The following is a 27787-nucleotide window of genomic DNA, read 5'->3' on the forward strand; positions in this document are numbered from 1 at the left end:
AAGACTAGGCTGAATACAATGTTACAGATTCATTAATTATCACAGCCACATCTTAAAAGTTTAAAATTGTTCCCCTCCTCACCCTCCAAAAGCAAGCCTGGATTTGATGTCAGTGCTGTGACAGCAATAAAAAGGGAATGAGGGGAGGAGAAAAAGAGCAGCCAGGAACTAATGAGCTTTACATAAATATATGCTGAAGCAATTAAGCAGTGTTAATTACTATGACAGCAGTTAATTGAATATAATTAGATATTTTAAGCCACTGACTAATACACAGTTAAGATTAATTTTATTGAGATTAATTGTAAATAAGAATAGATTAACTATGTTTTGACAGGCAAAGAGAAACCAGAATCAGCACAGACCCCAAAAATCATATATTATTTTAATGTCACACCTCAGAATCATCCGCTCAATAAACATGACTTTTCATAACCAAACAGACAAGAATCTTGAAGAAAAACAAAGAGATTAAAGAGCCTTTTGTCCTTATTCCATATGCATTTCTTTTAGCAGACTAAATTATGTGAGTGATGTATGTTTTTAAGAAGGAACATTTCACAGTGAATGGGAAAAATGTTCTATCACATACAAAATCCATGTAGCTGTACGGAACTTAGTCCAGATGGGCTAAGCCTATAAAACACCACCAATTGACAGAGGATAGGGCCTTTCCAAAATGTGATAAACTCACAACCTTGTGTATGACCTAAATTTTATGCAATGTATGGTTTTCTCCTTGATCTCTTTCCATTTTAACGGATCATGAATATTCAAATGACTACCCTTAATAAACCTCTACCAATACATAAGAACTTTAAAAGATGAAAATTGAAGTAAAAGGTCCCTTTGCGTAATTAATAAAATGTAGCTAACATTACTTAGATGCAGTGGCAGAGTTTTTATATCATTTATGTAAATTAGCTTGAAATAGTCTTTTAGATATTCTTCAAAGAATACTCACTACAAAATAATCCAAGCATGCTGTTGTTGTATCTTTTAAAGCATAAGAATGCTAATAAATCACTAATAAGGAAAGAGCCTCAACTGATTTCAAAATATATCAACACATAATTAACACAGTATTTTGAAAGTAATAATATATATATATATATATATATATCATTTAAATGTTTACCAGCAATATCTTTTTATTTCTTAATGGAAAGTCCTGATAGAATTGTGCATGTCTCTACACTGACTATCAACATCTCTGCAATGGCCTTCGCCTTTTAGAGCAAAAATCCAAAAATGGTATGTGAAACAAGACTACAACAAGCCATTCTGCAGTGAAAGATTTTAAATCATCCAGCCTCCTCTAATAGACTTGAGACTTATTGAGGTAGAAACCATAAAAAATGAAGAAGGGAAATTTAATCCCTGAAATATTGATTTGCACATTAATATCATATAGGCAGAGGGCAATTTGGCTTCATGGAAATGACACATTGTCGACCCTTGGTGAAGTCAGAGCCAATCTAACTGCTGAACATGTCTGAATCTCAAGAGTTATTAAGGGCTTCCCTTCTTGCCTATATGACTTTTCTCCAGTCTACCAATGCAATCTTAAATGTATTATCTTTAAGAAATAATTGTAAAACCTCAGGGGTTTTCCAGTTAATGGAAGGAAGGCTAAACCACATCAGATTCTGAAATGCAACATTAAACCCTTGCAATCAACAAAACCACCTCAATTCTCATCCATCCAGTACAGGAACTAATACTGTTATTAGAGATAATCAAATTTCATTGTATAAATTTAGGCTCATGGTAAGAATGGAAGCATTAAATTCTCAAATATTAAACTGATTCTGTCAGCTCTTCTTTACATAGTAAACAATGCAGTATTTTGCTATAGAAACACAATCTTACATCTATTATGAAACGCAGAAGGGATGCACATCACTTTGCATTTTAGAAAACAAGTTAATATCACTGCTAAACCTACTAAGCAGGTACTATTACTACTACTAGCATTATGATTTATACAAATGACCTTTCTTTGTTCTTTGAATAGATTTCACTTTTGAAGATTTAAGACTATTTCCTTCTATTTAATTGAGCCTATATGTTCATTTCCATAAGAAGAAAAATAACTGAATACATGTTTATGTTGAGAAAGCCTTCAAAGCCCTAGGCAATGCCTATAGGATGCTACAACCAGTGTGTAGATCCTAGAATATGAATATTCAGCCAAGCTCACTGAATAATCCGAGTGAGCCCCAGCACTCAAGCCAGGTGCAGAAGGTTAAAACAGCTGGCTAAACATCTTTCATTTTGGTGTGCCTTCCAGCTGCTTGAAAGTGCCTGATATCCCTCTTCAGGTTCTAAGATAGATCTACTTTATCTATACAAAGATATTATTTGGAAAGATTGCTGCTGTTGTTTAAAACAAATAAACTTATTGCAGTTACTATCATTATATTTTGCTTGTTTAAGTTTCCCACAACAGAGAAGAAAACTCCTTAGAAATAGCAAGTAGAATAGGAAATGAAACAATCGTATTTACATTTTTATTTTTATTTTCACCTCCAACCCACCCAGTTTATTTTAAGTATCTTCTATTGTTCCTTGATTCCTTCTTTCCCATCCCTAGTTTGAAAAGCAAAGTCCCTCTTGGCTAGCCTAGTTTAGTCAGTAAATAGAAAGTAAAACAAGGGTTGATGGCACTGAGAGTGTTACATACCCAGACTGTGTTTTTGCATTGCTCTCAATGGAAGCGATCGATGCCCATGTCACAGTGGTGTCCCAATCGCAGCCAAGTCTCTGCCTCAATTTAACCAACAACAGGCAGGGTTTCCAAGGCTGCTGCTCACTACCTCTTCCTTCCATCCATCCACTTAGACATCCACCAAACTCTCCAAGAGAGAATAAACTAGTCTGCTCTTCAACCACCGCTCCTAAGGATCGAGCCACTGGAAATCCTTCCAAAGGGGAATCACATTTTCAAATATGAATATGGAAGATATTTATCCACCTTCAACATCATCAACCCTCTCTCTTTTTTCTTTGTCTGCCTTTCTCTCTCTCTCCCTCTCCTTTGCCAGCTACCTGATCCTTGATTAAAAATGGAACAGGGTTAATAATCATATGGAAAAAAGAGGCGATCAGAATGGAGGAGAGGAAATGCAACTGTCAGATAGAGGGATAGTCAGGCTTCCTGGGTGACCCTGGTGGGGTCTGGCTCAATGTAAATCCACCATCTTCAGCCTGGCAAGTTGTCTTTGGGTTGAGGAGCGCTTTTTTTTTTTTTTTTTGGTGTGGTGGTGGGGAGGGCGGGAAGGGGGTGTTATGTTTGCGATGTAAGCCGTGGTACCGAAGGTGGAAGAAGAAGAGGAGGAGGAGGAGGTGAAGAGGAGGAGGAGGAGGAGGAGGGGGGGTGTGACTGAATGGGAGCGAAAAAGCCTCCTCGGGACGGCGCGGAGGCTGAACCCGGCTTGCTGAGCCTCTTCTCTCGGCTGGGCCCAGTTCCCCGAGCAGCCGGGGAGACCGAGACCCCCCCTCCCCCTCCGGCTGGCAGGTAACAAAAGAAAGACAGACGCCTGGGTTGGGGGCGGCGGAGGTGAGCAGAGGGGTGGGCAAGGGACGGGGACAGCAGCAGCAGCTTGGAAGTGACGGTGACGGTGGCGGTGGCACCGGAGGGGGCAAAGGGTCCGTTCCCCGTGTTTAGTGGCGATGGGGAGGTTGCAAAGGGCGGCCAGAGAGGCAGAGAGGCGCCTGCCCGGGGCCCCGAGAGGAGGGATGCCGCCGAGCAGCAAAGCCCCGTCCGCGGCCAACCAGGGGGCTTGGCTCGCCCCGCGCCCCGCAGCTCCATAGCTCTATCTTGACACGCGAGCTAGGAAGGGAACCTTGGCAAGAGTCCGAGTCGAAAAAACGCCGAAGCCCCGAAGCAGGGAGGGAGAAAGGGCAGGAAGGAAGGAAGGAAGGAAGGAGAGGCCGAGAGGACGGAAGGAAGGAGGGAGGGAAGGAAGGAGGGAGCCAGCCCGCCCGCAGCCTTTTCACAAAGGGAAGCGATGGACGAAGCCTCCCCGGGCCCGGCAGCGGCGAGATGCGGGCGAGGGGCGTCCAGGCGAAGGCGACCTCCCGCTCGCTCCTCGAACGGGCTGCGGGTCCCTCGCTCCTTCTCTGCCCTCGCCCTTCCCGGCTGCTGCCAAACCCAGCAGCACCCCGCATCCCAAGTGGGCACACAGAAAGGGAGACACAGAGAGGGGCCCCTCAGTCCCCCCGGCGCTCGCACCCCTCACCGCCAAAGCCAAAGCCGAGCCTCTGACCCCCCGAAGGCACCCCAAACTTTCCCCAGAGGCACCACACTCTGGAATCCGAGGTTAAAGGGCTGCGGGGGGGGGGGGGGGAGTTGGGAGAGAGAGGGAGAGAGGGAGAGAGAGAGGGAGAGAGGGAGAACCGAAAGGCAAAGACTTTTGACAGCCGTGCACTGGTTCCAGTTTTTCAAATAAGACCATTTCCCAGAGAGAGAGAAAGAAAGCAAGAAAGCACCCCCCCAAAAAAATATTCCGCAAAACGTTTAAAATCCGAAAGTTAAAGCCTGGGGGGAAGGAAAGGGGGGAAAAAGACCGATACCCTCCACCTTTCTCACCCCACCCTCCCGGAATGTAAAGGAGACTAAGAGAGAGAAAGCCCCCCTCCTCTCCTAAAGCGGTACCTAAAAATGGGAAAGATGTCGAAAAAGGGGTGAGAAAGGGAGAGATCGAGAGGATCCAGGGATGGGAAATGTGTGTATGTGTATGTGAGAGAGAGAGGGAGAGAGAGAGGGGAGAGAGAGAAGAGAGAGAGGCAGGCAGGCAGAGAGGGAGAGAGCGAGAGCGAAATATCAAAGATTGTGCAAGATCAGCCTGGAAAGATAATCGATACTCGACCTAAATTTAACACAAACTACTCAATAAAAGTTAAAGAAAAAACTTACTTTCCATTTCCCCTCGCAGCTCTGACTGGATCTTCGCCTCTGTTTTTGTTTTGCTCTATTTACTTAACAGCTGATCACATCCAAGTCAACGACAGACGCTTCATTAAAAATAATAATAAAAAAATAATAATCCTCCAACTTTATTGGGTGGGAATCAAAACGATGGAGCCAGAAGTGGGGGGCACGGAGCGGTCCTTTGGGGTCCGGGAGTTGTTAAAGCATGTGGCGACCGCGGTCTCGCTGTTTGGTTGTGAAGGGGTTGGGAAAAGGAGGAAAGGAAATGAAAATCCGATATGTCTTTATTCTGCTAATTATTATCGTTTTAGCCCTGTTTAAAAAAATGGCTGATTAAGTTGAGTGCGCATGTCTTTGTGTGTCTATTCCCGATATGCACTCTGGGAATGAGAGAGAGCGAGAGCGCGAGGGGGGGGAGAGAGAGAAAGAGAGAAGAGAGAGGTGTAATTAGTGAGGTGATCAACATTCTCCAGACTGCAAATGACGCGCAGCCCGGACTGACTGCCGCGGCTGCCGGGGGCTCGGAGGGGCTGCGGGAGACACAGCCCCGGCCCCAAAGCAGCGCGGGCGGCAGGGAAGCAGCAGCAGCAGCAGCTCATGGACACAAACACACAAGCCTGCAAACTTCATTAGTAACACAGACACACACACACACAGACACACAAATAGATGGTTGGGGGAAATTAGAGGGAGAGGGAGAGAGAGAAGAGAGGCAGAGAGGAAGGAAAGAAGATTTGCTCTTCTTAACTGCTCAGGAATGTGAAAAGATATGGGTGCAAATTAATTATTCCTCCCACCAGGGAAGTTCTTTCTTTCTCTCTCTTCTCTCCCCCCCCCCTTCCTTTTTTTTAAAGGAGGAAAATATGCCTGGGATAATGAATGTGGAATGTGCCTCTGTATGGAAAGGGAGTGAGCCTGAGATCCAGAATCTCTGCTCTTATAGCCATAGAGAATCATTTACATATTATTGGGGATTTATTTACACACACATATAGTGCACATGAAGTGGCATTATATCTCTCTAGTATCTACAGTTCTTGTATACACAAAGGCACATATATATGCATTATTGCATACACACATAGCAGTTTAATCTCCCTGGTGTAACTGGTCAAACAACTCCACAAAAGTAAGTTTATAAGAGCAAACAGAATTTTAGCATGTAATGGTTACAGTAAATAGATTGAGCAAAGCGAAAACTATTCCCAGCACAACAGTCTCCTTTCCCCCATGAAAGCAGAAAAAGGAGAGAGCTTTAATTTTCCATAAGTTTATAACAACAACAACAACAACATTTGTATATCCCACTACCATCTCCCCAAGGGACTGTGGTGGCTTACATGAGAACCAAGCCCAGCATAAACCAAGATTATAAGCTAAAACACAATTAAAAACATAACACATAAACAATCTAACTGAAATAATTAAAAACAGCAGAGTAAAAACATAAAAATACATCAACCAAAGGGTATCAGAGATGCCCTTTGATATGAAATGGTAGGGCGATGCTGGACTATAATATGTAGATACCATTAGAAATAGGAATCACCTAGAAATCATCTTTTTGGAAGCAATGGAGAGCAATCACTTCTCATTTGAAAATCTAATTATCTTAACCTAATACTCCAGATGTGATGTGAATATGACTGACACTTTCATTAAAATATAATTAACTAAAACTAGGAATTGAGATACTTTTAAATACCCCCTAGTGAAGATTAAAAATCATGTCTATTCAAAGTGCATCCAAACACACCACAGGGACACCAGTCTCTCCCCCCCCCCCCCCATAATAACAGAGAGGAGAAGGCCTTAAAAAGATCAGTAAGTAATGCTTAAATATAAAAGATATTTACAATCCCAAAGACCCTGTGCAGGTGAACCATAACCTTCCAGCTGACATGCCTTTGAAGTTCCTGATTCCTGGGATACACGTCAAAACCTTGTCTTAGGCCTTAAGCACTAAATACCAACAGAAAGGTTTAACGCAATCCCCCCATAAAAACAAGGTATAAATATGCATCTTTTAGGGGCCTTAAACCATCCAATCTAGAGAAACATTTGGCAAATCCTCAAGCTAATGCTAAGAGGGAAATCTCCACCTGATGATGAATGAAGGACTTGCCAGGAAAAAAGACAGGAAAGGCCAGAGATAGGGCGGCAGCTGTGAAAAAAGCAGATGTTGTAAGGTGAAGGTCCCTCAGACCTGGAAGGACAAAAGTGCTCCCATGGGGCAAGTCCAGTTGTCTGTGGGTAACCAAAAGATAGCGAAAGTTCTCAGGAACTGAGTGGAAAACCATCATATCCATCCAGATTCAGGGAAAATCTTAGTCCCAAGATTCAGTGCCAAGGCTAGGCAATAGAAGGCTTCTGGACAGTAACTTGATCTCACTGGAGAGTTATACTCTCTCATCAGTGGAATTAAAAAAACAAACAAAGAAGAAGGTGTACATAGAAATGTTTTGTGACATATCAAACCGCTGAGATAATCTGAATCTTTGTTTTAGAGAGAAAACAGAGATGCTAACAAGGGATAACATGAAATCTTTTAACCCCATTTTCAAAAAGATGGTTGGACTTTGAGAAGGAAGGGATCTCTGTCAGAAGGATGCACTGGCCAGTCAAGGACAAGTCTAAAGGCTGGCAGTCCCCTTCCTAGCCCTGGAGACAATTAGGGCCAGTCATCAGACACCTGAGCACAGGGCCTTCAGTTCAATTTCAACTGAAGAAATACACACAATTTACCGATCAGGAATATAAAGAAAGGGAGAGTGGTGATGCTGCAAAAATCTTCCTGTTTTCTATTTCTCATATATATAGATAGATAGATAGATAGATAGATAGATAGATAGATAGATATAGAGAGAGAGAAAGATGTGTGTATATAAGATGTGTGTGTATGTATGTAAGTATGCACACACATCTGGATATTTTTCCCCAAAAAGGCAATTATTAGAAACTCCCACGGGTTAGTTGAGCACAAAAGGTATATAATCAAATTTTCCTCTGCCTTTTTAGGATTGTTGTTGTTGTTTTTTTAAGTGTTTATTTCTACCTAATGAAACAAAGGGGATACAAGAAGAAATTGAAAAAGGAGTCTAGCTCTCCAGATTTCTTCCATCCCTGTTTATTTCTTTCATGGTTTTGTCTTGCGACCTACCGTTCACCTCCTTTTCATCTTTTCTGTTCCCAAGCCCCAGCTTTTCCTAAAATAGTAGCTATTGGGGGAAAAAAGACACTCTGGGATGCTAACAGTTTAGAAGAAACCCGGGGATCGCTACGTAGGTAGGAAAAATCGAAGGAGGTTAATTCCGAGAGGCAGCAGCAGGTTGCGGGCGGGGGGAGGAGAGCTGAGGCCGGCTTTGGCAGGAGAGGCAAGCAGTAGCCAGGAGCACCCGGAGGCTGGACGGTTGGCTGGCTGAATGTTTCAAAAGGGTTCCCCTAGATAGCTCGGCCAGGGCTGCAAGCTGCTTTCCCCTCCCTTCCTGTCTCTCTCCTTCTCTTGCTTGCTCAGCTGATCGCCCCCAAGACCTCTGCTTAACCTCTCAGCTTCTTTTTCTCTGGTCCCTTGGGCACCCCTCTCAGACAAACTTCTCAGGGTAACCCACCCAGATATTTTGGGGCGGGGGGGGGGAATCCTTTCCCCAAAAGAGGAAAGAAAAAAAGTATCTTCCGAAGAGCGAGCCAGCGAGCAACCGGGTTAATGACGTTACATTTCCCAGAGCAGGAAAAGCAGACTGTCCGGTCTGCGATGCCATCCCCCCTTCCCTTCCCCCTCGCACGCCGCTGAGCTCCAACAACTTACTGGCCGGCCTGAGCAAGGGTTTAAGGGCCAGCTCTGGCCCCTGTCAGACAAAGACCGTGCCAAGGCAGCCCAGAGACTTTTGCACTGCGTCGCCTTGCCTGCTCCCAAACTGCGCTGAGGACGCACAGGGCCAGGAGGAGGATATACATAATTACAACCTCCCCTCTTTTTAATAACCCGACATAATTCCCTAATAAATGGCCCGCCTCCCCCTCCCCCCTCCAGCCCAAGGGAAAGAGGATCCGTGGCTTTTGAAAGCGTTCCTTAAGTCTATAGATGAGCTCAGTTTGAAACGAGGTATTACAAGATCTCCGTGTTAGAGACCCCTTTATCTGAGCTACAGACACTTTCAGATCCCTAGACCCCCTCCTCCCTCTGCCTTTTTGTTGTCTCTTTTTCTCCCGGGGGCTATTTGACAAAGGCAGGGTACCCTAACTAACATTTTTGTTTAACTCAGCAACTTCGTTTCAAAACACACTTTTAAAAAACCAAGAGCAATCTTCGGGACCTTTTGGGGAGGAGGATACTAGGGCAAAACCGCAAGGATTGTCAGTATTGTTTCCTCAAAACGCCCCCGAACTCAGCAAAGCCTGGAGTCAGATGAGTAAAAATGTGGGGGGAAAGTGGGGTTCAGGGGATGGCTTGCAACCAAATCCGACCAGGCCGGCCACCACGATAGCCCTGCGCCTCCTAAGGAAGAGAGAACTTCCCCTACTAGTCTGCCTAAATATTGGGGGTGAGGGTCACTCAAGAGGCCCCCAAAGAGTCGCTCCCCGAAAGCAAAGCTCCCCTGGCTGGTTGGTTTCCTCTTCCACCACCACAGCCTTAAATCGCAGCTTTTCCTCGGGTAGGTAGGCTTCCAATTCCCTGGACCTGCTCTTCTTGGCTTGGAAGGGAAAGGCGTGTGTAGCTGGATACCCACAAACACACAGAGATGATACATACAAACACAGAGCCACGCGCGGCGAGAGGTGGGTGAAGGAGCCAGGCGCCCTCTGGGCTTTTAGAGGTCAGCGCTTTGACAGGGCTTTAACCTCCCTTCCCTCCCGGCAGCAGCCCTCGTGTTGATAAACAAAAACAGCCAGGAGGACTCGCCCCAAACAATAGCAATTCCCCCAACTTCACAGGCACTTCAGTGACTCTTATGCAAATCCCGGCAAAGGACCGCTTCCCAACAACCACCCTTTCCTTTCCTTCCCCACAAACACAAAAAGCCCCTCCAGAAAGCCCCAGAGCCCACTTCCAGCAGAGAGCGAGAGAGAGAGAGAACCCAGGGAAAGGTTTTACCTTCTCTTCTGAAAAGGGAAGCGGGGATGGTTGCGGGGGAAGCGAGGGGACAGGGAAGAGCCGGAAAGCAACACACAAACTGTAACCATCGTCTATGGGGGGAAAGGGGACCAAAATTACAAAAGGGGGTGAAAAGGCCAATAAAACTACCCACCTTAGCGTACAGACAAGAAAGTCAATTTATAGCTAAATCCAACAGTTCATATTGTCAATAAAACAGGCATCTTTGTTGTGTCAGACAATATGCTAAACTACCTCTGCGGCAAACAGTGATTATAAAATACCTAGGAAAAAGTTATTTTCGCCCAAGGAGCCAAGTTTTCAAAAGAAAACGTGTAGATTTTACAACTAAATAAAAGGCACCACCTCTGTGTTGTCCGTAAAAACTACACATAAATTAAAAGTACCGTTAAAAGAAACCCTCAAGCAACCAACATCTGATCCGACTTACCGAAAAAAGGGATAATTTAAACCACATTTAATTACAGAAGCAGTAAGTGAAAAGTAAATCAATCAATGCTTCTCTTAAAAATGTTGTCCGCCAAGGTATAGAAATGATCATTCTTACAGTCCTACATTAAAGGCTAACTGAAACTCCATTCTTCAAGACCTGGTGGGAGGATGGAAAAGGAAGGGGGAAATGCGGGAGGGAAAATAAAAACCAAGCTCCTAACGATTTGCAAATTTTGGTTTAAAATGGTGACATTCAGAAAAGCTTGATAAAAAGTTAAAGACAATATACCTCAAGAGGGAAAAGACCATCTTCTTTTCTTCTTTGTCTATCAGTCTCCAGTTAAAGCATATGGAAAATGTTTTCAAAATGCCTAGATTTGGCACATTGTCATTGCAAAGAGAGGAGCGCAGTGATGCTGTTAAAGAAAATGGGAAATAAATTCAGGATTGGGTGCTGCCTCCTTCAATGTGGATTTATCTAAGTTTAATTTAATATTCCGCAATCACTGTATGATCGCATATAATTCACCCAGATTTTAAAGGGCTTTGCCTAAATACATGGACTAGGGGCACCTAGTCTTCTAACCAGATTAGTTCTTTTTCATTTTTATTTTTTCTCATTAGATGTACTTTAAATTGCAAGTGCAAATAATAAAAAGGATGGAATAATACAGTAGGTGTAAGCAAACGATTAGAGAAAGCTCTAGCTTTAGTAAAATCATTCAAATCATAAAATCCTAAACCACCAAACGGTTGTTTGTAAAACACTAAACCTTTAATCGATTTATTGGCATCCCGATCGATTAGATAAACGGAAATCTATAGTAAACATAAAGGCATTTAAAATATTTCACTCTCGTTTCTAAACAAAACTTTTCCATGAAGAGAAAAAAAATCTTATCAGATAACTAACAGGAAATTCTTCAGATATCAAATTACGATAATAAAATTATTTCCACATGGAAAGGGATAATGACAATGATGATAGTAATTATAATAATGAATAATTCAACAGCCCTTTGACATATATAGAAAACCTGATTCAGAACAGCTCTGGAGAGGAGCTAGTTTTGGGGGGAAAACATTTTATTAAGGGAAAATGACTTGAAAACTGACATTTTCAACTCGACTGACAATTTAGGGGTAACTGTTAAAGTTATGCTAATTTCCCCCACTATCAAAAAAAACCTTGACCAGTGTTCACCGAAAGCGTTGCCCTTTCAATCGAGTTACTATCTATTAGTAAAAATAAATATGTAAATACACCAGCTCCTACTGAATTACAGGAACGAAGTGTGTGTCTCAGTGGTAGGCTGGGAGGAGGTGGTTAAGATTGAAAGCGGGTGCTTTCCCCCTCAATAATCCATTTACGTGGTTCAAATCGCGCTTTCGAGATCTCTGGGAAAAAATGGCAAGCCATAATATATTTTACTATTTAGGTAAAAGAATGGGATGAGGGGGGAGTTCCAATCCGGAGCAAGGCAGCAATCAGAGCTTGTGGCATTCTGGCTGCGTGAAGAGGAAGTGTTGCTGTAACGGGTATTATGTTTATTTGATAAAGAAAATCAATGAAAGTGGCTGTAAAGTAGTTAGTGAGGCGTGTGTTTGGGACTCGGGTTGAATAGTGACTCCAGCGGGCTGGTCGATCAGCTCTAAGAGCTCTGGAAATCTACCCTAACCCTCCGCCTGAGCTCTTCCCTCTCCCGCATACACACACTACACTCACTGCTGCACCTTGGCGAGTCCACGGACTTCTCTGGCTCTCTTTCTGTCTCCTTCCTCCCTCCCTTCATCCTTCCCTCCATCCCTCCCTCCCTCCCTCCTACGGGCTCTCCCCTCCCAATTTCCCGATGGCATCTTTATCACCCCTCCACCTCTGCTGGGACTCTAGCCCTCCTCTTACCCGCCGATGCCTTTCATTATTTTCCCACCCCCATCACACCCACCCCTCCCTTTCCTCTTGACTTCTCATCTTCGGCTAGGCTTATTCAGCGACCCAGCCGAGTAGATCTCCACTCTCCCAACCCCAAATTTCGCCTCCCTGCCAAGCTTTGCTGGGTGGAGTTGGCGGTTGTGTCCTAGAGGCTCGGCTCGTATTGGCAGTCGAGGATTTTTGTTTCAAAGGCCAGGGGTGATCAGCCTTAGAGGTAATAACAGGGCGCCTTCCAGCATTCGCAGAGTGCTTCGGCCACTACAGTGGTAAAACCGCAAGTACTAGACATCTGGGATCAAGGGTCAGTATTTCCATGGCAAAAGGCACTGGCTGACAGTAACCCCCTGTTTTAGAAATCACACACCATTCTGGAAAAAAGTCGGGATACTACAACCGCTCTCCTGAACGTGGTCGCTTGAAAGCCAAGCCCACACCTTTCAATCGGATTTATTTCTAGGAAAACATCAATCCCATACTGCTATCTTGGAAAAGAAAAGATGCCAATAGGTACGTTGTCACTTGACAGGAGTTGGCAAAGGATGGGAAGAAAAGGAGTCAACAGATTCAGAGATTAAAGGGACCACAAAGGCCATCTAGTCCAACCCTTTGTCTTGCAAGAATAGGCATCTTAAAGCACCCCGGAGACATTACCATCCAACTGCTACACTGTAGATGCTTGAGTGTTGGAGTACGACTTTCGGAAGGCAGAATCAATGTACAGTATTATCGAAGGTTTTCATGACGGGTATCACTGGGTTGCTTTGACTTTTCTGGGCTGTATGGCCATGCTCCAGAAGTATTCTCTCCTGATGTTTTGCCTGCATCTATGGCAGGCATCCTTAGAGGCTGTAAGGTCTGTTGGAAACTAGGCCAGGGGGCTTTATATATCTGTGGAAGGCCCAGGGTGAGAGAAAGAACTCTTGTCTGATGGAGGCAAGTGTAAATGTTGCAATTAATAACCTTGATTAGCATTTGATGGCCTTGCAGCTTCCAGGCCTAGCTGATTCCTGCCTAGAGGAATCCTTTGTTGGGAGGTGTTAGCTGGCCCTGATTGTTTCATGCCTGGAATTCCCATTTTCAGAAATCCACAGGCATGTGGACAATTTCAACAGAAAGGAGGAAACAATGAAAATGAACATAATCTAGGTACCAGTACTTAAAAAACTCTAAATTCTGGACAGTAAATAAAGAACAACAGTCTGAAAACAAAGGAATTCCAGGCATGAAATAATCAGGGCCAGCTAACTCCTCCCAACTAAGGATTCCCCCGGGCAGGAATCAGCCAGGCCTGGAAGCTGCAAAGCCATCAAATGCTAATCAAGGTGATTAATTACAATATTCACATTTGCCTCAGGCAGACAAGAGGTCTTTCTTTCTCCCACCCTGGACACTGTACAGATATATAAACCCTATTTGCCTAGTTTCCAACATACCTCAAACCTCTGAGGATGCCTGCCATACATGTGGGCAAACATGCTTCTGGAACATGGCTATACAGCCCGGAAAACTCACAGCAACCCAGAATCAATGTAATTTGTCACCACTCTAACTGCTATTGTTCAATGCTGTAGAATCATGGGAACTATAGTTTTACAAGGTCTTTGTCTTTCTCTACCAGAGAGTGCTTGTGCTTCACCAAATTACAGTTCCCAGGATTCCATATCACTTTCACTTGCAGTTAAAGTGATGACAAACTACATTAATTCTGCAGTCCCAAAGTCCTACTCTAACACTCAAGCATATATAGTGTAAATCTTATTCTGCATTACAGATGCAGTCAGAGAGATCAGGTTTCACACGGCCAGAAATGGACACCACCCTAAAGCAAGTTTTACTCGCTCAGCCTCAGAAGAAGGCAATAACAAACTCCCTATGAACAAATCTTACCAAAAAAATCACAAGAAACTGGAGACCTATTTAGACTGAGGGTTTGGAGGCTGCAATTCTTTGCATATTGATGAAACTAATGCTAGGGGATGGTTTTGTTTAGACACAGGCTGAATCTACACTGCTATATACATGCAGTTTGGAGCTCTGTTATATGGTCAGCACAAACCCACATTCTAACTGTAATGCAGATCCTAACTGCATTACAGTTGACAGAAATATAAGCAATTGCCTTGTCACTGAATATGGAGATGCTTATGGCAAGCTTAAATCTGGTTAAACCAGTTTTAACTCTTCAGTCTTCATCCCTGACCTGTATAAAAGGAAAGTCTGTCAACCAAAGGCTGCTGAGGCTTGTTTCTAAATTGCAGAATCAATGGAGTTTAATACTACTTTAGTCATATAATCCTGGGAGTTGTAGTTTGATGACGAATCATTGGCAGAGAAGGCTAAAGACCTTTTCAGGTGACAACTCCCATGATTCTATGTATTATCACTCTATATATTATGGTTTGGGTCAAAGGCCCATTTTCTTCCTTATCAAGAGTTCTGGAGTGCCCTGAGTATAGGACTCTGGGTGCATGTAACTGCAGAATTCAAGCAGTTCAGCACCACTTTAATGGCCACGGTCCAATGCCCAATGCTAGGGAATCCTGGGAGTTGTAATTTGGTGAGACCCCAACATCAGCAGCTAAAGACCTTATAAAACTACAGCTGCCAGGATTCCACAACTAAAATGGTGTCAAATTGCATTAATTATGCAGTATTGAGCAGGTGTGGGCAAACTTTGGCCCTCCGGGTGTTTTGGACTTCAACTCCCACAATTCCTAACAGCCAGTTGGCTGTTAGAAATTATAGGAACTGAAGTCCAAAACACCTGGAGGGCTGAAGGTTGCCAATGTCTGGTATAGAGGCACCCTAGGGCTCTGGAGATCATGCTTGTTCAGTCTTGGTGTGCTTGGGCAAGTCACCATTTCTCAGCCTCAGAAGGAGGCCAAGGCAGACCTCCTTTTCAGAAACTTTCCAAGGAAACAACCTTAAAAGCACATAATGACAATGCTCCAATTATAACTATAACAACAACAACAACAACAACCTGATAAAAAAGCATTTCCTTTTAGGCCTGTTCCTGGATTATTTGGGGGTGCTGATTCAGAAAACTGAATTGGATAGATAGTACCATCTCTAGTTTCTTAAATCTGCTTATCATTGTTTTCTATGGCTGAGCAGAAGAGTAGTATAGGTGTCCAGAGGGCGGGGACTAAAATGATCAAAGGTCTGGAGACTATCCACTATGAGGAGCTTCTTAAAGAAGTGGGTATGTTTAGCCTGCAGAAGAGAAGGTTGAGAGGAGACATGATAAAAGGTCCCTATCATTAAGTCTAGTCGTGTCTGACTCTGGGGGTTGGTACTCATCTCCATTTCTAAGCTGAAGAGCCAAGAGCCGGCATTGTCTGTAGACACCTTCTAGGTCATGTGGCCAAAATGACTGCATGGTACGCCATTGCCTTTCCAATGGAGCCAGACCTATTGATATACTCGTATTTGCATGTTTTCAAACTGCTAGGTTGGCAGAAGCTGGGGCTAATAGCAGGAGCTCACTCCGCTCCCTGGATTCAAACTGCTAACCTTTCGGTCAGCAAGTTCAGCAGCTCAGCGGTTTAACCTGCTGCACCACCGGGGACTCCGGAGACATGATAGTCATGTATAAATATGTGAAAGGATGCCATAAAGAAGAGGGAGCAGGCTTGATTTCTGCTGCCCTTGAAAGTACGACTTGGAGCAATGGGTTCAAATTACAGGAAAGGAGATAGATTCCAACTGAACATTAGGAAGAACTTCCTGACTGTGAGAGCTGTTCAGCAGTGGAACTCTGTGCCTCGGAGTATGGCGGGAGCTCCTTCCTTGGAAGCTTTTAAACAGAGGCTAGATGGCTATCTGTCAGGGGTGTTTTCATTGTGCTTTTTCTTCATGGCAGAGAGTAGGACTAGATAGCCAATACGGTCTCTTCCAACTCTATTATTCTTTGATACTATATCTAGCATGGGCAAATTTGGGCCCTCCCGGTGTTTTGGACTCCAACTCCCACAATTCCTAACAGCCTATAGACTGTTTTATATGATCTGTATCTCAAAAAAAAAATAGTCCTGGTAGCTAGAAACTGGTGCCTTTTTGAAGTTTTTTTTAAATCAGCAGGTCAAATCTACCCAGAAACAGGTCTAACATTTGAAGCACCAACATGTGTGTGGGCCAGTGTAATAACAACAGCAGCAAACAACATGGCAGCTCTGAAGAGAGGGGCTCCCCTTCGTAGCTTCCTCTCTTCTCTCACAGCTCGGGGGGGGGGGCATTCCTTACCCCCACTTCGTCCACTCTTCTTTCCTTTCTCCTGGGGGGAGGGCGTTATTTCTGTCAGCATGAGCTTCAGGACAACGCAGCTCACCCTTCAGGGCTTGTCCTTGTCTTTCCTTGCCTTCCTTTGCCCCGTTGCCTCTTCCCAGGCAGAGATCCTCGCACACAAACAAACCCAACGGCCAGGAGCGCGCGCCCAGAACGGCTCCAGGGCCACGAGGCCTTCCGCGCGCGCGCTAGGGCCCCAAGATGGCCGCCGAGGCGCTGCCTACGTTTGATCTTCATTCTGGCCTGGGACAGTTTCGCCGAATGATTATTTTATTACATGGCCCTTACGACACCACTTTCGCTGCCATGCCTCACTCCTCTTTGATCCTGGGATTTGTAGTCTAGTGAAGCATCAGGACACCTTGGCAGCCCAGGTAACAATTGGGTTGGCTGTATGGCCATGTTCCAGAAGCATTCTTTCCTGACGTTTGGCCTGCATCTATGCTAGGCCTCCTCAGAGGTTATGAGGCCTGTTGGAAACTAGACAAGTGGGGTTTATATATGCGGAATGTTCAGGGTGGGAAAAAGATAATATATATTATCTAGTAATATACTGTATAATACTAATATTGTGCTACGCTAATAATATAATATTTTGTATCTACACATATGGAGCCCCCGGTGGTGCAGCGGATTAAACCACTGAGCTGCTGAACTTGCTGACCAAAAGATTGGCGGTTTGAATCCGGGGAGCGGACTGAGCTCCCGCTATTAGCCCCAGCTTCTTCCAACCTAGCAGTTTGAAAACATGCGGATGTGAGTAGATCAATAGGTACTGCTTTTGCAGGAAGGTAATGGCGCTCCATGCAGTCATGCTGGCCACATGATCTAGGAGGTGTCTACAGACAATGCCAGCTCTTCGGCTTAGAAATGGAGATGAGCACCAACCCCCAGAGTCCGACACAACTGGACTTAAAGTTATTATATTGTGCTTGCTAATAATATAATATAACATGTAAGCCACTCTGAGTCCCCTTCAGGACGAGAAGAGCGGGATATAAATATAATAAATAAATAGATAAGAACTCATCTGTTTGAGGCAAATGTTGATGTTGCAATTGGCCACCTTGATTTGCCTTGAATAGCTTTTCAGCTTCAAGGTCAGGCTGCTTCTTGCCTAGGAGAATCCTTTGTTTGGAGGTGTTAGCTGGCCTTGATTGATTCATGTCTGGAATTCCTCAGATTTCTGAGTGCTGTTCTATATTTACTGTCCTGATACATATATCCAATTTGTCTAGTTTCCAACAGATCTCAGAACCTCTGGGGATGCCTGCCATAGATGCAGGTGAAACGTCAGAAAATAATGCTTCTGGAACATGGCCATACAGCCTGGAAAACTCACAGTAACCCAGTGATTCTGGCCGTGAAAGCCTTAGACAACACCAGGTTACAATTGGTAAACTATAGTTCCCATGATTCCAAAGCATTGAGCCAAGGCAGTTATAAAATTGTATTGCCTTAATGCTGTCAGCTGCTTTGTGTCCTGATCAAGAGATAAACAGGGATATAAATAAACATATCAAAAGTTGTTGTGTGTCTTTCGGGCTGTGTGGCCATGTTCCAGAAGCATTCTCTCCTGACGTTTCGCCCACATCTATGGCAGGCATCCTCAGAGGTTGTGAGGTACCTCACAACCTCTGAGGATGCCTGCCATAGAAGTGGGCGAAACGTCAGGAGAGAATGCTTCTGGAACATGGCCACACAGCCCGAAAGACACACAACAACCCTGTGATCCTGGCCATGAAAGCCTTCGACAATACATATCAAAAGTTAAAACCTTTCTGTGGACTCAGGCCTTTCCCAATAACCTATGATAGGCAATGACCAGGCAGCTATTAGTAAGCACAACATTGAAGGATACTTCAGGCTTGGCAATGTTTATGTGGCCTAAAAAAGCAGAGCTTCTAGGATCTCAGTACAATGTTTCTAGGTTTTTATGGCCTGAGGTACAGGTAATTTTAAATGATATTTGTTATATTTATTAAGCTTGTTGTATAATGGTTAGGTAATGTGTTATCTGTTTATCTGTTTCATTTGGAGTCATGATGTGGTGTTGGTGCATTGGGTTAAACTCTTGTGAACTGCTGACCTGAAGGTTGTGTTGCAGACCTGAAGGTTGCCAGTTTAAATCCGCGAGACGGGGTGAGCTTCCGTCTGTCAGCTCTAGCTTGCAGGAATGTGAGAGAAGTCTCCCAGTAACATATCCGGGCGTCCTCTGGGCAATGTCTCTGTAGACGGCCAATTCTCTCATACCAGAAGCGACTGACATGATAAAAAACCATTGTTTGCCGCTGTGAGTCCCGCCCATGGGAGAAAATTGGGATAAAAACAAACAAACAAATAAATAATATTACAGTAGAGTCTCACTTATCCAACATTCGCTTACCCAACATTCTGGATTATCCAATGCAGTATGACTTTTAGTAGTCAATGTTTTTGTAGTCAATCTTTTCAATACATTGTGATGTTTTGGTGCTAAATTTGTAAATACAGTAATTACTACATAACATTACTGTGTATTGAACTGCTTTTTCTATCAAATTTGTTGTAAAACATGATGTTTTGGTGCTTAATTTATGAAATCATAATGTAATTTGATTTTTAATAAGATTTTCCTTAATCCCTCCTTATTATCCAACCTGTTTGCTTATCCAACGTTCTGCTGGCCTGTTTATGTTGGATAAGTGAGACTCTACTGTATTATAATTTATTAATTATTATTGCTGTTAGTATTATTATTATTTGCCTATGTCTGGGGACCCATCTATACTGATCATTTGGTGTGGTTCCAAACCAGTATTGGTTTCACGGTGCAGATGATTACATAGGAAATCCTGGAACCAGTTTGAAGCCCAGATGATGGTTACAAAAATCACAGAGCACAGATGCACACTAAGGGCTTTCTTGTGCTTTTGTGGGAGCTTCGAACTGCATTTAACAGTCAGTATAGATGGGGCCCCAGTGAGTCTGACTCCCAGACCATTTCACTTCAGGCTGTGCCTGTTTTCAGAAAGTGGCTGGCAAAGTGTACCATGCTGCATTGTTATAATGAGTTTATTCCCCTACTCTTCCAACAGTGTCCTATGGCACTTCAAGGCGACTAAAAACGATGCTTGTAAAATGTGGATGCATCTACACTGTAGAAGTAATGCAGTTTGACACCACTTGAACTGCTATGGCTCAATGCTATGGAATCACAGGTGTCATAGTCTGCGGAGGCACTAGCTAGCACTATTTGGCCAAGGAGGCTAAAGATCTTTGTAACTAAGTGGTGTCAAACTGCATTAATTCTACAGTGTAGCTGGGCTCACTGAGATTTTGTATGGGATACAGATGCTTGAGCAGATGTGCAGCTCACTGACATAATGCCTGTGGGGAATGAGTGCTCAGACCACTTCTAGGGTGTCTCATCAGGTCTGTCTTCACTCTTAAGGGAATGCTTCCCCTCATTGGTTCCAGTGTGACCTTTCAGACAGAAACAGTCCGCTTCAGTTAACCAGGGATGCAAGGAGTTAGGGCTGCAAGGGCAAGACAGAGAGCAGTTTGGGGAGGCTGTCTCTTCCCTCCGTTGTGGAAAGAGGTTAACTCATAAAAGTTTTAGATCCTCCCTCTCCCGCCCCAATAACTTGCTCCCCTTTATACTACTGTATGCCATTGCACAAAGAGTTCATAGATGTAGAGCAAAATTTCCGCACTGAAACATAATCCCTCCTCCTCCTGCTGCTGCCGCCGCACTTATGGTCAGTTTAACAAAAACATTCTTACCTGCTTCCATTTTTTGGGGAAGGAGTAGATTACAATTAAAGAAACAGCTCTATACATGTGTTTGTGAAAGGATTGTGGGTGCTTCCATTGCCTAAAAGGGTTTCTTTTTTAATTTAATGCAACAGGGCTCAATTGATTTAACAAAGACTTAACTGAATTCAGAGCAGAATTCTATTTTGGTAGCAGGGATCAACTATCAAACTTAGGGGATGTTTAAAAGTGTGTTTCTGAGTATATGCAGAGTGCTTTAGTTACACCGTTGAGTTATTACAGTTTGCATGCCTTTCATTTCTGTTGATGTGGCAGGAATTTTAGTGTAGAGGATGTTTATGTGTCACATGTTAGAAAATAACCACTTGAGTATACATATTTCTTAATGTACACAGTTTCTTCCTATACTATATAGTACATGTTTATAGTATAAGAGTATAACTTATATGTTTCACAGGATACAAATTACTTTGGAACTTAATCTAGCAACTTTTCTAGTATATAAAGAATTGTTCTGGAAAGAAGTTATTCAGACATTTTATTTTGATTATACAGTGAACTCATACCTAATATGTATATTTTCTAGATTCAAAGTATGTTTTTAAGCTATCAGTAGAGTATACAGCTTGAGGCCCTTAATCATTTTTAGGATTGTACTGAAAGTACTTTTTGAACAGAATGGAACTAGCTTGTTCACGCAAGTTACTTCCTGTTCTGTAAGAATAGCATTTTTAGCTTATATTAAATATAGCTGTACCAAAGTATAACTGGAGGATATTATTTTTGTTTTTCATCAGTAGTCTATCATCCCAATCAGCATGGGCAACTGCAACCCTACAGGTGCCCTTGGATTACAATTCCAAGCCAATCTAGCCAAAATATCCATGCATCACAGAAACTGCAGTCCAGTAATATCTGATGGACCACAGCAGCACATATTGACCCACAACAAACAGCACACACTAGACTTAGATATTTTAGGGTACAAACCTAGGTCTTGGACCTCTTCCTCTTTAAGGCATTTATATGATTATTTTGGACCCTTTTACTTAGAAGAATCACATTTAAATGCCTCAGAGAGGGAAGAGGCCCATGATTTTGGTGGGATATCTAATCCATGTGCAGGTGCTACTAAAATGGATATAAACTGAGGAGCCTTGCTTTAGGTAAGGAGAGTAGAAACTCACTTATTGAAGAACAGCTATTCCCATCAGGCCTCGTATTGGTATAGGGCTGATAAGAATTTGAGTTGAATCATAATTAACTGTTTACAAGACCTCTGGCCATGTCGTAGGTATACCTATTTATCCATTCATTGGAATGGCAAGCAAAGATTAAGACATTAAATCTAAACAATATTAGGAGAAGTTAATACCATGAAACTCAATAACCTAAAGCCAGGAGCCCCCAGTGGAGTAGTGGGTTAAAGCCTTGTGACTTGAAGGTTGGGCTGCTGAGCTGCAAGCTACCAGGTTCGAATCGCACCCGGAGAGAGCGCGGATGAGCTCCCTCTATCAGCCCCAGCTCCATGCGGGGACATGAGAGAAGCCTCCCACAAGGATGGTAAAACATCAAAACATCCGGGTGTCCCCTGGGTAATGTCCTTGCAGACGGCCAGTTCTCTCACTCCAGAAACGACTTGCAGTTTCTCAAGTCACTCCTGACATGGAAAAAAAACCCCTAAAGCTTATTGTTAGCCCAGACTACAGCTGAATCATTCAATCAATTGGATTTACCTATCTGCTCACCCTCCACACAACACCTGATTCAATGGGCATATTCTGTCAACAGGATTCCAGCCAAAGGGTTTTACCTTTGAGTAAAACAAGTTTTGTGTTTAAGTATAAAAGAGAAGAAAGTTTTGGGTTGTTACATCTTACCTTGAATGACCTGAACTAAAAGCCAACAAAGGATGTGATCCATACAATACATAAGCAGATGGATTTGTATTCAGATTGCTTTTTATGTTGTATTAATTTACTTGAGAATAATTAGAGAGTAATAGTCCCCAGGGAAGGAGTGATTGTTCAACAAATCTCATGCCAGTGGTCCTTGCACAGTTCTGAGACTACTACAAGTCCTTCTGCCCCAGCATCTGGTCCCAAATTCTACATACAAAAACCAAGTGGACTGGAAATTGAATCTCCCCTTATTACTGGCGTTGGGATATTCCTTCCCTGGACTGTACCTAACAGCAACAAGATGACCCAGTACAATCCATGCAGGGCACACACCTCAACATCACTCTCTAACCAACTATACAAAACTAGTAAAGCCTCCGACAGTGTCACTTTAGAATCAAGTTACTTTACTCTTTGTAGCCCTGTTTGCAGAGAACTTACAGCTGTGGAATCCCACATTGCAGAGTTGCAAATCCACTCCAGATTTCATCACAATTCCTCCTGTGACTGCCTTGTTGCTACTGGACCCTAATTGTGAACTGGCAGAGCTCCTGTTCATCCCAGGAACAGCTGTGGGAGAAATAGTGGCGCTGACAGAGATAACTGGAGAGGGTTTCTGAACATGTATTAGTTGCATTAAATGGCTCAAATACCTAAAGTCACTAGATGCTGTTTGATCTTAGAAGCTAAGTAGGGTCATTCCTGATTAGTACTTGGATGGGAGGTCACCAACAAATGTCAGGTGCCCTAGGCTATATTTCAGAGGATCTTTTTTTTTTTTTTTTTTTTGCTCGCACTTGTCCTAGCTTTCATCTGTGAAATGCTGGAGGGTATAGGCTATAATTCAGAGGAAGAAACTGGCAAAACCACTTCCTGATATATTTCTTGCCTAAGAAAATCCTATGCAATTTTTGGGGACACCATAAACTGACAGGTGACTTGAAGATTGCTTGTCCCCATATTGCATGACAAGCAGCAGCTGCTGAAATTCCCTCTTCTCCATAACCATTAAAACTACAGAAACACTTTCCAGTTTTCAATCTGGGAACTCCACCTGCCCCAGACCCTTGTGGGGAGTCCTTGGGGCTTCTTCCAGGACCCTGCGAAATGAGGCACCTCCGTTTTGGGCAATTAATATAGAGTTAAGAGCTTTAAAATAAATGGCAAACAAAGAAGTGCTGTATAAAAACCCATTTCAGCTGCAGTTGTGCAAGCCACTGTTTGCACTGCTGTAAAGCAGTGGGATAAGCTGTAACCCATTTTATATAATACCACTTTCAGTCGTTTGTGACTGGCACTGCAAGTCATTTAAATCCTGATGGCCAGAGATCATGTCTTTGCTTATTCTTGACTGGTTGACAGTAACAACATGCCATGTGATTGCCTCTGCAAGTGCAGTTCATTGGTTTTTCAAGGCCTGTTCTAGGTTCCAAAATACACAATAAAGGCACGGTATTTCAAATTAAACTGGCCTATATGTTGTTGTTTTTCTGACATTGGTGAAACACTTCTTTGAAATGATTGGAGAAATAATATTTAATTTTTCACAGATTTCATGGTAGAATTTTCATTGGTTTTGGTACAAATGCAGTTGACCTTTAAAAATAAAAATAGTTTTGTGATGTAAGTATCATTGCAAGGTTTGTACATTGTCAGAGACGAACTTTAGATCAAGGGATGTAACCGGAGGCTGTTTCCTTAAGATAACTTTGGAACAGATTCACAAATAAGGTTTGATTTTCCCAGTTTACACTATCTTCCTCCTCTCCCCCACACAGAATGCTTTTACATTACTAGAACACCTTGCATGTCATATTTTTTATATTAACTTGAATGGCGTTTTGTGGAATTCTATGCATTTTTTGCATTATATATTTTCCAAGAAAGAATCATATATTTTTATTTCGCTTTCTGCTGAAATAATTCACAATGCAGATATAGGTACATATGAAAAGAAATATTAAGGAATTCAAATAAGAAACCTTTCATCGTCCTAACACTACTTCAGTCCTATCCTTAATTTGAAGTCCAGTGGAGACTACCTTTTTAACAAACATTTGTACTGGAATACGAGTATCTAAAATACCTCTCACTCTGAAATTGCTGCTCCCCAGCATCCACAGAGACAGCCCTCAAACTGTCTAAATGAAAGCATACCAGTTATTAGTTCCTGTGGGATTAAGATAGAATTTCAATTGATAAAAAGCAGTAACATTACAGATAGAAAGTTGTGCATATTTCCAGATTCACACCTGAGGGTAACAAAATGTACAGCAACAGAGACCTTGCAGAATGTTGTTTTACATTCCTTCTGAAGCAATATGATACCATGTAGTTACTAGATGGTATACATTTATTTTTGATGCTCATTTCAGTTGCAGTATTTCAGTTGCAGAAATGTACCACTATTGTGAAAAGGAAGACATTGTAATGTTTCAGGGAGGGGTTTTTTTTTTTTAGATGTATATATCACAAAGTATTTGAACTACAAACTAAATGATTAAATCAGCTCTTTTTAAAAGGAGTATTGCTTAGAATTATTGCTTTACAGTTAAGCACAGCAAAAATGTCATTTTAAATAAAAGCTGTGTTGGAAATATGTTGCTGAATTAAAAATCATTGTAAAATGCAGAAATGTTCAGAAAGACAATCATAGAAGAATATACAGATACCTTTCGGTGACACTGTGATGTTATTTGATTATAGTAGAATAGAGGTAACAGGTTGTTTTTACATCAATGATACCATTTGTTAGAGAAGAATGTGAGCTCCACATATCACAAGTTAGTTTCATTTATTTAAAACCCTGTTACTTTTCAAGTAAAATGTCCACAAAATTATTCAAATGTAATTGAAATCATATATATATATATCAGAATATTTAAGCATATACTTGCAATTATAAAATTGTTTCATAGATATATATATTTTGTAGAACAATTCATATATGAATAATATATATAAATATATGCAGATCTGCTATATCTTCTTTCAATGCCTTTCTTTTTTCATGACATTGGTAGAACTATAAAACAAATATATTATCTTGTTCAAAGTCTCACTACATACTTTATAGATATTACATTTAGAAAATGAGTCGGTTTTTGATATTTTGAAATGACACATACAATCTAATTAATTGAATGTAGTTTTTATGTTCATATTTGGCAAGAGGGTAATGTACAAATCATCACTGGACAATTTACATCACTGTAAATTGAACAAAAATTCTCAGAAACATTGTTTCAAAATATAAAAAGCCCCCCCCCCCCCCTTTATCACCAATGTATTTTCCATGTTTTGTTAACAACAGACAGAGTTCTATTTTTAAAAGAATTCATTGGTTTTCTGCAATGGCTATTAACAATTTGACATCCTGTGTCTGTTTTGGATTATATGTTTTATGCTTGATGTCCTATTATTGGTGAGACCATCTATGTATGTCATATGCTGAAATTGTATTTCTAGTACGTTACCTGTTTTGGATAGGTAGTAATTATTTTTTGTTTTAGACCATATAATAAAGATAACAGAATTTAAATATTATGTATTGTGGGTCTCTCAAAAACATTAATATTAGGAGTTCCTTGTTCATCTACAGCAGGATAGATATGGTGTTTATAGAGTTCATTCTTGACCTTACCTGAGTAAGTACTTTAAGTTAAAGTATGAGATGCACCTAGAGGGGTAATACATTGAGTTTAATAGGAAGACAGTTAATAACCTTTTTTCATCCTCATGCACTATCAATCATGGCTGTCACCAGTCTGCTGAATCAAAGCAAAAGTGTTCTTCACAGATGACTGATTAGAAACGCAAAATCACAAGATCCATCTTCATGGTCACTTTTATTATAGTCATTTTTAAACTGACAGCAACCTGCTCAGTTTCAGCAGCACAAATAGTGTCACTCAGTGCAGCTAAGCATGAGAGGATGTTGGCCGAATTATACTTAAAAATAATTAGGCCCAAACAATTTTTGTAGAATCAAGGAAAAGCTTTATCTCCGCTTTTCCCATCCCCAATTATGGTCCACCTTTAAAACACTCGCTCCTGTGATTGTAAGAAATAAACAGCTTTAAAGGATTTCCACAAAATGTATACTATTGTTTCCTCTTTTTAAAAGAAAAAATCTTTCTCAGGACCCTCACCTCTGTCCATAATTATATCACTAAAGTAACCCCCCTTCATTTATTCTGGCTACATGGCACCCTCCTTATATCCCAGCACCAGCTTCTTTTCTGTTCCCATATGTTGAAGAAAGGAAATACACTCCTCATCCATGTCCACAAAATGTTCTGTGGCTTTCCTTTCCATTTTTTCTTCTCCTTTGTTGTCACATTCCAGTATATTATCTACCTCTTCCCATTGCTTTTAAAAATTTAACTTTACTTATATTTTAAAGTGGTCTATGTCTTTAAATTATTGTGTAAAATCTACCTTGCTAACTCCATATGGGAGTTAACATGGTGTAGTGATTTAAACATTGATCTATGACTCTAGAGACCAGTGTTCGAATCCCCGCTTGGCCACAAAACACTTTGGCTGACCCATTGGGCAAATCATACTCTCCTGCCATACTTTTCTCCCATTTGGCCCACATTGACTTGAAAGGAGTATCTAAGGAAATGAATACGGGTACTATAGTGAACTCAACATTTGTCTTTGCATCTGTCAGCATTCCTGCATTGTTCCTGTAAGAGCAAAACAATTTTTCATTTTTGACTAGTGCAGTGGTGGTGTCCTTTCTTAAGCATTAGCATTAGGTCAGAATTAAAATATCAAGAAAAGATAGCTTTCAATTATATGTGATACCATTATAAGTGGTTTGTGTTGTCCAATATTTTGAGTAATTCTAAATTGCTTTTTGATCAAATTGAAATGTTTTTGAAAAGCAGGACTTGCTCTTAATTAAAGTCCATCTACTTTAATAGGTTTGTTTGTATTATTATAAATGTAATGAAAGTGCATAACTTAATTGTTCAGGATTCAGATTTGTTTGGTTTGGAATGGGAAAGTGTGTAAAATTACAATATTGCCAGTGTTTCACCAGTTATTATATAAAATCTCAAACCCAGGCAAGGATACCACATGTACATCTTGTTGAAATTAATAGGGCATACATAGGGTTGGCACTAAAGTTTATACTTGGATTTAGCCCAAATAACAGTGTTAATTGCTGCTTTGGCTTTTCACTTTCATATTTCTTTTCTTTCTTGGTGGAATTGCATTCCAATTAGACTATGATAGCATCAAGCCATATTTTAAATTATGGTTAGTTAATGGATGTTTGCTGATATGATTTCCAGATAATGTACTTATGGAACATTATGTTGAGTTCTATTTAAGATGCTAAGCAGGTGTTGGCCAAATATTCTGGTATGAGACCATATGGGAACCCCATGTATATATAACTGGTATACTCCAAG

At 41.8% G+C, this 27787-nt stretch overlaps 1 protein-coding gene and 1 long non-coding RNA gene across 8 annotated transcripts in view; one reads left to right on the plus strand and one right to left on the minus strand.

The window, feature by feature from the left end:
- The window catches only part of zfhx4 (zinc finger homeobox 4), a 222935-nt gene extending 206257 nt beyond the window's left edge, over positions 1-16678 (minus strand). For 3 of the 7 annotated variants that reach the window (XM_062980247.1, XM_062980248.1, XM_062980246.1), the window contains exon 1: positions 4922-5684. The gene's annotated coding sequence lies outside the window, so the exon portion shown is untranslated. Of the gene's footprint in view, positions 1-2686; positions 3358-4921; positions 5685-10770; positions 11303-16659 lie in introns of those variants that run through there. The other 4 variants (XM_062980245.1, XM_062980244.1, XM_062980241.1 and 1 more) reach the window with 4 other exon arrangements.
- LOC134298841 (uncharacterized) overlaps positions 3370-27787 on the plus strand; it is a 42977-nt gene continuing 18559 nt past the window's right edge. The window contains exon 1 of the long non-coding RNA XR_010005951.1: positions 3370-3520. This is a non-coding gene — a long non-coding RNA (uncharacterized LOC134298841). The remainder of the gene's footprint in view (positions 3521-27787) is intronic.

This window comes from Anolis carolinensis, chromosome 4 (genome assembly GCF_035594765.1).
Source record: "Anolis carolinensis isolate JA03-04 chromosome 4, rAnoCar3.1.pri, whole genome shotgun sequence".
In the NCBI taxonomy this organism is placed as follows: Eukaryota; Metazoa; Chordata; class Lepidosauria; order Squamata; family Dactyloidae; genus Anolis; species Anolis carolinensis.